Source organism: Strigops habroptila, chromosome 1, assembly GCF_004027225.2.
Source record: "Strigops habroptila isolate Jane chromosome 1, bStrHab1.2.pri, whole genome shotgun sequence".
In the NCBI taxonomy this organism is placed as follows: Eukaryota; Metazoa; Chordata; class Aves; order Psittaciformes; family Psittacidae; genus Strigops; species Strigops habroptila.
In genome coordinates, this window is record NC_044277.2 from 54994618 (window position 1) to 55003826 (window position 9209).

The window sequence follows — 9209 nt, forward strand, 5'->3', positions numbered from 1 at the left end:
AATTAGCAAATGGGTAGATGCAGCAAAAAAAAAAAAATTACTAGATAGCTATTAAAGGCTATGGTGAAGACTAGGGGCTAAGCACTGCCACCTTTAGCACTGGGCTGGATGGCTGTAAATCATGGTTAAAAATTCATCTGGCTAGGGGCCATCGTGTAACTCTTAGATGGAGAAACATTACAGAAGTATTTTTCTTCATAAGATTGCATAACAACAAATTGACAAACAAGTAACTAAGGTGACTTAGTTCCACCTGAGCAATGGAACTTCACATCTGAAGCAATTAAGAGGCAACATGAAAAAGCTTCAGAACACTATCATTTTAACCTTTATTTTTCAGAAACATTATGAATTTTTATTTATTGTGACTGAGCTGTGCATTTCTCACCAGTACTGTCCAATAAGTGGATACTGACACACTGCAGTATTGCTTTTTATTTTGTTTTTTCCGCAGCTTAAAAACCTAGTGAATAAATTTACTGCTTGCGGAAATTTAAGTAAGTGAATATCATTACCATCAGGTTGCTAAACTGAGATATATGCAAAGGGAGCATGTGGCAAGAATAATCTTAGTGAACTAAGAAAAGAAGTGCTTGCTTAAGCAGAAAAATATTTCTCAGTGGAGTACATACTTCACGTCACTACCATTGATGATCAGTGAATATAGACTTGAGCAGCAACAAACCTTCCATTAGGGTAAGTTGATCAACTTTATGTGAATTTCCACTTGCAGAAAAAGAAACCATCTACAGGGGCATAAGTAAGATGTGGGGAAAATTTTATTACATCTCTGGGTGGGATTGGATATATCTAGAACTTTCTTGGTGCAAATGGGAGATTATGGTTCAATTCTCTCAGGCAGAAGGGGAAAATTAAAAGTCAATCTCTCACAGCTTAAGCAAACCATATGATATTCAGGTCAAAAAGAGACAGTTTCTCTTTGAACTTTGCTCTGAATCTTTTGTTACCTTCTAGTTCAAATTGTATCACTTTTAGTGCATTTTGACTAATATATTGCCCATCACAAATCCCTTTTTTTTTTTTTTAAGTTTGCAGTTTGATGAAGGGAAGGGGATACACATATTATGAAAAGAAAAAACCTGAAAATACACAATATTCAGGGTGAAAATAAGCTATCATCATTCTCGAGCAACCTTGCAGTTTTAAAGTATTTGGGTTGAATACAGGATGAAATCTTGATCTTTTATAATTTCTAAAAAGAACTAACAATTTCCACTTGTTCAGAAGCCTCCAACACCAATACTACCTTTTTTTTTTTTTTAAACTTAACAAATGCTCCGTAGGTAAGCACTCCAGTTGTTCTTTTTTAATACTTTGAGGGGAGGTAAGTTACGTCATCTTGCTCTGCAAAGTGCTGTAAGAGATATTTATGATTTATTACAATGAAAAGCTGTGGATGGAGTTGGGGCAAAAAACCCCCATGGTGGCTACAAGTGAATAAAAAAAAAAAGAAAAAAGAGGGGTTTATGCTTTTACTTCTCACCAAAATGCCTTGGACTGTGAAATCGCATACTGCAGCAATCAAATTTCTTGAAAGGAAGTGACTCTTCTAAAACACTGAAAGTCTGAAGGAGTTTACTTCAAGTACCAGTGACTGATCTTATTTACATTTTCAAAGTCAAGAGTTCCAATTGACTGAATTATTAAATTGAAATACCCAAAACAAACACTTCACTAAGGATGCATACATGTACTCTTTCTACTTCCAAGAACACAGACTATATTTTTTAAACAAGACAGAAATGAAAATATTTGTTACCAGGGAAAATTCAGGAGGCAGAAGGGAGATAGAACTACTGAGTTTGTATGTGTATCAAAACCAAACATTGAAGCGGAGTTGCTCTCAGACTCTGAATCATCGCTGGAAGAAATCAGACATTAGCAGAGTCAAAGTGGGTTATATCACCAATTTAATGGAATTCCACGTACCGTAAATTTGTTGTTAAAAGCCTAGGTTGGTCAATGGTGAAACATTTGTGGATGAAATGAGCTAGAGAAATGTACATCCTTTGCAACTTGGGGCTGTTAAATAAACATTCTCACGCACTTATCAGCAAACTGTGCTGCTTTTTCTCTTTGAGAAATCACTATGAATGGACCAACATTTTTTTGAGTTGGATAATGAGTACAGAATACTGGCTGACTGCTGCAAAAATTCTCTCCAGCTTGTTTGACAGCTATTCTTTACCAGTTACTAAGAATTCAAAATCTGCAGCTGTTTTAACTGAGCATTTAAGACAGGTGGGTTTCCTGATTAAGTAAGATAAATAGTGCCATTTGGACCAGCCTGGCACTAGAACTGTTGGACTCGAGTCATTATGTGGTTGAATACACCTGTGTGAAGAAAACGAGAACAAATCTCAGGCATTGTTTAAATTCCGTTTTGAAAAGAAAAGCATATAGATGTCATGCAGGCCTTAAACTATCTTAATACAGAACTGGTTCCCTTGTCCTGTGGAATGCTTTTCGCTGTTTAATTACAATCACTGAGTTGTGACTGGCTCTTTGTGCCTGTTTGTTAGAATAATCACTCAAAGAGATCACAAACCAACCAAAATTGCATCCAACTAGTGTTCTCACCGTCAGGATTTCAGCTCTATTCTAACAGTAACTACTCTGCAAAGGTCTGCCATATGTCAGGTTAATTGTTACATCCTCAACTAATAGTAGTCTGACGACCTATAGCATAGTGGCAAAAGTTTTCACTGTATTCAGTTTATACTTCAGTGCATTTAATACATTAATGATCTTTCTTTCAGTCATTGCTGTGCCAAGGATTTGCAGCAGTAGTAGAAACAGTGCGCATTTTCTCTTGGTTTTCCCAAAGTCTTTGTCCCCTTTAAAAACCCAACTTAGCTAGAGCAGGTTTTCTGAAATAAGTATGCCTACTGCTGAGCTAAAAAGACAAGATTAAAGAAGAAGAAAAAAAAAAAAAGGAAAAAAGCACAGAGAACCAAAACACCATAAGGTTTGTCTGTAGATATCGCAGTCTTGAAGCTATTTTAAATACTGAGGCCTTAAAACCCTAAAGATCCTCAAGTCTGGGCTAAAAAAAAAAAAGTATACATGTGTTTTCATTTGAACACAAGCTGCTGCTGCACCTTTGATTTATCTTTGAAACAGATGTGTTTTGAGTTGAAGTTAGACTTCAAAGGAGAAAGTAAACATTCAATAGAAAATATTTTTCTTATTCAGAGTAGAGACTGAAAGTGTAAATTTTGCTCTGAAAAGATAAAAATGTATCCTAAATGTTCCATTCAGAAGTTCAGAAATGGTTCAGAAATTTAACTCAGGAAAGTACAGAAAATTACAGCTGAGAACCTTAGGCACATTTCTTCAACTGATCAAGTCCACAATGTTAAGCCAGAACACATAATACTTGGCTGTTGTGATAATTACGTATCTTCATGCTTGAAATGCTTGAACAATGTGTCTGCAAAGTTTTTCAACCAGTTTGACTTAATTTTCCCTGCGTGGAGTGCAGAATTAGTCTGATCCTTCTCCCTTGTTCTTCAGATCATACACTTAACATCCATGCGAAACTCTCTGATGTTTTTGCCTTTGTGTGCACCTTTTCTGGTGCACACATATTTAGGTACCTTGCTGAAACCTTCTCTTCAGTTAAGACCTAGGCTAACTCCTACAGAGTTTTCCTCTTGTCCTCCCCTGCAAGTGTGAGGCACCTAGTCTTGCCTTTTGGCTTTGCCCAACTGCTCGGTGCTGCAGCTTTTTTAGTGCTCCTTTCTGCTTCCTTTCTCTGTTTGTGTTTTTTACAAGCCTCCCTTTTGATTTTCCTTGCTTTATACTTCCTCAGCTTCACAGCCAGTTTCTCCTATGCTCAGCCTTGCATTAGGACCTCCTACTTTGCTCTGTTCTGCCAAATGACTTCCCAGTCTTCCACCAGATGGAAAATATACTTCCTCCAGAAGCCACTTTTACCAATAATCTAGTCCATTATCTACAAAAAGGGAAATCTGCATTTCTCCTAAATTATAGTTTCCAGGCACGCATCCTGCTTCCCATTAATAAGACCAATATCTTGTGTGAGCAATGAGCTAGGGGCAGGGCTATGAACATCAATGCTCCATTCCATTTTAACTCTCACAAACTCTCAGATATAAGTGTTATGTTCTAGCTGTATGATCATACATCCTGGTAGACACAGAGAACACTGGAATTGTTTCTGCATGTGAAAGGTCAGCAAGAAAAGATTTATAACCATGTCCTTAATAATATCTGCTTCTCAGTCCCTGTGGCAGCTATAGAAATACTATGCCTATGTAATACTTGGAGAGACCGATCTTACGTTATTGAAGGTCAAACTGGATTATATATTAAGGAAGTGACTGTATGTCTTATCTTTAACTTCACATCTTATTCATAGTGCATTTCCTCCTTTTGTATCTTCACTGTGAAGACAATGCTAGTGATAAAGAACTGGCAGGCATCTATGTTTAACTGTTCTGTCATTAAGCGTGCTTTCAAGGCCTGTGCATAAATGAGCTTTGAAGTGAATTTGACGACCTTTCTTTTAGTATGTATCTTTTTAGTATGAAAGAGTGCTTTATACTAAAACAGGAACAGAAATATTTTACCTTTAGCTATATGTATATAACTATCTATTTCTACATAAAATTGTAGTATATATATTTTATAAATTTAAAACTAAACAAACCTATCTAAAAGTATATGTTCGTGTTTACTGTATGTATAGCTATTTGCTATATTCATCTCCACCATTCAAGGAGTTTAACTATTTTATATCTATAAATAAAGAAGTAAAAATAGAATTCTATTTTATATAAATCTCCACATTTTGCTTTAAACATGAATAAACCTAGACTGAAAAGAAATGAGTTTACTGTAAGTTTTATGTATCTTTTGAGGTTACCATATTGCAGCATACCAGAGGATCATTGAATTCTGCTGCTGCCTCCTACATCTGCTGTGTGAAACCTCCATTTTATTAATGAAAAAAAGAAACAATAGACAAACAAACAAAAAGCCAAACAACAGCTTGTTCTGGAACATTTTTCTTGTTTCTGATTTCACAATCTATCCTGTTTCTACTGCCTGTGTCTGAATGTCTCTTCATTTCTGGACTTACATAGAAGTAGTCTGAATAGTATGACAGATTGTACTTATGGAATAAAGACATTCTCCAAATCATTTTTTTGTTGCTTTTCTGTTAAGATTTCTGAACTTACTGGACCTTTACTGCTTTACACTACTGATAATCTTAGGAGCAAGATCACAGCACAGTCTTCCAAGGCATCAGATTGTGTGTACTTGTACCACAATTAATGTGGAGCATTTGCAGTTGGCAGCACCACTGTGACAAAGTTAAAATGCACTTTTGTTTCTCCTTCTTCCTCACCTATTGCTTTTGTTCCATTAGCATTAATCTCCAGACCCTGGTGTGCCAATGACAGGGAGAAGCCTGTTCCTTAGCCCTCTCTGGAGATCCCTCACAAGCTTGCAGGCTAGTTATGTGTATGTGTTTGGAAAGCATGCTAGAACTGAGCTATATGATCTTTTTGTATGAGCTTTTGCCATGCAACCAGGGTCTAATTCAAGAGCTGGTTTTGTATGTACTTATTCCACATTCTTATCCTGTTTCAAGGGCTGATGAGCTCAGTAAATGACTTTAAAAAGATGCCAGTGGAGTTTGGGTGTTGACACCTGAACGGTGCTCTGCCTAAGTAATGTATATTATCAGAAGAGAATTGCAGTATCTGGTCCTAGCTTGTCATGTCTGCTTTCACAGTGAGAACTGAGAACAATTAAGTGACAGATCCTGCAATAGCAGTTTGTGTATGTGCTTGGGTCCTGTTCCCTACTCATCCTGAGGCTGAATTTGAAGTTCTGTCCTTGAAGTTCCGAAGTTTCCATGGGTTAGAGGATCCCATAGTGATATCAGAAGGGGTTAAAAGTTTACAAAATAGGCAATCATCATGGTCTGTCTTGAGACCTTGGCAACTGGAGCACAGGAGAGGAAAGTTCTTAACAATGGAATACTTACTTTGTGGTCAGCTGTTGTTTAATCAGGACTCACCAAGATATAGGGTTAGATAGTAAGTAGTAGTAGTTGATAGGATAAAGGTATAACCTCTAGTTACCTTAGATGATTATAATCCTAAAACCCATACCTCTAGGAGAGAATTTTATATGCAAATATAGGGCCATCTTGGTATCATGAGCTGGCTGAAAATCAAGACAGACATGCATGTTTGAGATTCTCCTATGCAAAGCATGGGAAACCAATTTCTTATTCCCTCATAGTTAGTATTTTGTATAAAAGGCTTTACCTTTTATACTTCTATCCTAGAAGGTGTGCTGGCTGTTTTAGGTGCCTGGCACCCTTTTCTGAAGAATCATAATAAAAGCAAATAGCTCGACTCAGTGTGTCAATTGGCTTTTGCACACCGGTTAAAAAACCCCTGTTTTTGGGACAAAAGTATTGTTTTAACGAGGTGCTTATTCTGTGAAGGAGTGGAGAGAGGGGTGAAGGAGTTATACAGGTTACAAGGCCTGTGTATGTATTAGCAGGTATTGGCTCACATATGGTCAGAGTTGCATGAAAGACACATGGAAAGGATAAAGTCTTCACACAGGAGAGCTTTTAGTCTAAACTAACAGAAGAAGATTAGACACGGTATTTCATTGTGAGACCAGAAGCTAGATCTGACTTCAGATGTCATCTAATTTCTGATTGAAGTTAATATGCCTTTAAAAGCATGAATCAAAGGAGTATTTCAATTTAGACTGTTATATGCTAGTGTCTCACTGACCTGAAAGATAAAGAAACTTAAATGGTATTCAAACCTCTTAATTGCTGCCAATAGCAATTCTTTTGTTACTCTGCAAAGGAAACTTTAGGGGCATATCTTCTAGAGAACAAAACCCAAGGTAAAAAAGCAGTAAGCACCTCATTAGCAATACTGTGCTACAAGTGTGCCTAAAACGCCCACAGACTTCAAGCCAAGTGTTAAAAACAGGTTACGTTGAATGGATGACTAAATTGTTCCAACGACAGTCACTCTTTGATGAAAGGTGCCTAGAGAGATCAGTTCTAAGGATTGCCTACTGTACCCATCTGTCTTTTACCATTCAATACAGTTTGCTTCTCTCTCAATTTAGTATCTTCAAGGTATTTGAAAGTTGGGAATTAAAGATTATAAAATAATAGCTCTTGCAAGTAACCACTCACAGGTAGGAGACTGTTACAGTGATTGGGTATTTATTTTAGTGCGAATCACAGAGCATTAAAATAAAAAACACATTAGTCGTGAGTTACTGAAGGAGACATTTTGAACCATCGAAGCTGGGTAAATTAAGCCTAGGAAATTTAAAATATTCCCCATGTGTTAGTAGATATATATATATATTACTTTCTAGATATACTCTAAGTCAGACTGCAGGCATTTCCCTTTCATCTTCTGTATACTTAATAACTTTGTGAAATGCATTGAATGCTATGATAAAGAGATGCCATAAAAGAAGTGCCTGGCCAATTCCTGCTTGCTTTGCTCAAGCAGTTAGGTAGTGCCTGCACCAGTAAATCAAACAATGCTTTTTCCCAGAACTAGATGAACTGATTTCTCACCTGTCTTCAGCAATCAAACGAGAACACTTTCAGGTCTCTTCCATCTTAAAAATGCTCTAAAGTAAAAAAAAAAAAGGGGGGAAAAAACCCAAGCAAATAAAAACCCCACACACAAAACCAGAACACCTGCTGAGAGAAGCCACCTTCCTTTTTAATAGATGTAACAAATGATGGGACAAAGGGGTAATGGACAGAAAGGTAACTGCAATTCAGCACAGATTTCACTGAACTAAGTTCTAACAGTTTCGGAATAATTCAAAGCACATGTTTGAGACAATAAATAAAAGTGCACAAAATTGATTCATAAATGTATAACTTAAATCGATCATTAAATCAAATGCAACTAAGTAAAATCCAAGAGCTGGTTTAAAAATAAAACAAACAAAAAATTTGCTGTGTCTCTCAGCAGAAAAGAATGAAGAAAAAGTTCATGTTTGATTCTAGTCACATATTGTAGCATTCAGTTACTGGGACAAGGAATGTAGCTAGAAATCTAATTAGAAAAAATTTTGTCTTGTTCATTTCTTTTTGCTTTACTGCAGTCTTTCACAAGGAAGAACATTTACTGAAGTAATTCAGTGTAAAGTAAGTGGTGTTTAATGAAAGACACCTATTCAAACGTGCATGTGCTTCATACAGTCACATAAGCAAAAGTGTTTGCTTAAAATATCTTACTGCCCATTCCCAAAACATGCTTAACATGGTCTTTCTGGAAGGGCACTGCAGACTAAATATGTCATAGCCTACCTCTACCCCAGTTCTGTCAGTTAGGGAGTTAGGGAGTGCTCCTGCCCACAGGGGCTCCATCCTCTCTGCCATTAAATGACAGCACAGTGCTGGCACCAGATGTAGCTCAGCCCAAGTATAACTCTCTCCCTGGCACCCTTCTGGTGTTTGCATAGTCCAAGGACCAAAAGAATAAAAGAATTTATGGACATGCACATAAACTTTCCACACCAACTGGACTTATCTGCAAAGACTAGCTCATACTACATTTTTTGCTAGTGGTACAGATACAGCTCATGGGATACGACTGTGCACAGTGACTGCTGTCCTCTTGCATGGCGCGAGAACAGGTTTACCCAGGGGAAGCAATGCTTCTGGCTCATGTAGAATAGGGGTTTTGGGAGTGAGTTTGCTACATGTGAAGAGCATCCCAATTAAGAAACATCCAAGGTGTGGTCCTTGGGTCTGCAACGAAGTTCTCCCCTAAAACTTGTCTTTCCTTGGCCAGATTTCTCCTGGTCTGCTGGCTTTGCCCTGTTGCTACAGCAGCAGCTTAACAGCACTTAACATGCAGGTGACACCAACCAAAGCAACCAGCTGGGACAGTGAAGTGGAAAATATTACCTCACTGATGTTCCTCATTCCTTCTTGCCTTCTTACTGGCCTGCTCACCCAGGGCATCATATCTTACTGGCTGGCCAAGAGCTGGCATGCTTTTGAGTCATTTGACCTATGTCTGTGCTTATTAGTAGAAAATCTGGGTGCAGGGAGGAAGTTCATGCCCTCCTACAAGTACTGTGAATTTAAGTACTGCTTAGTTCTAGCTGCAGCCTGTGCTAGGTGGGCTTGCAGAGAA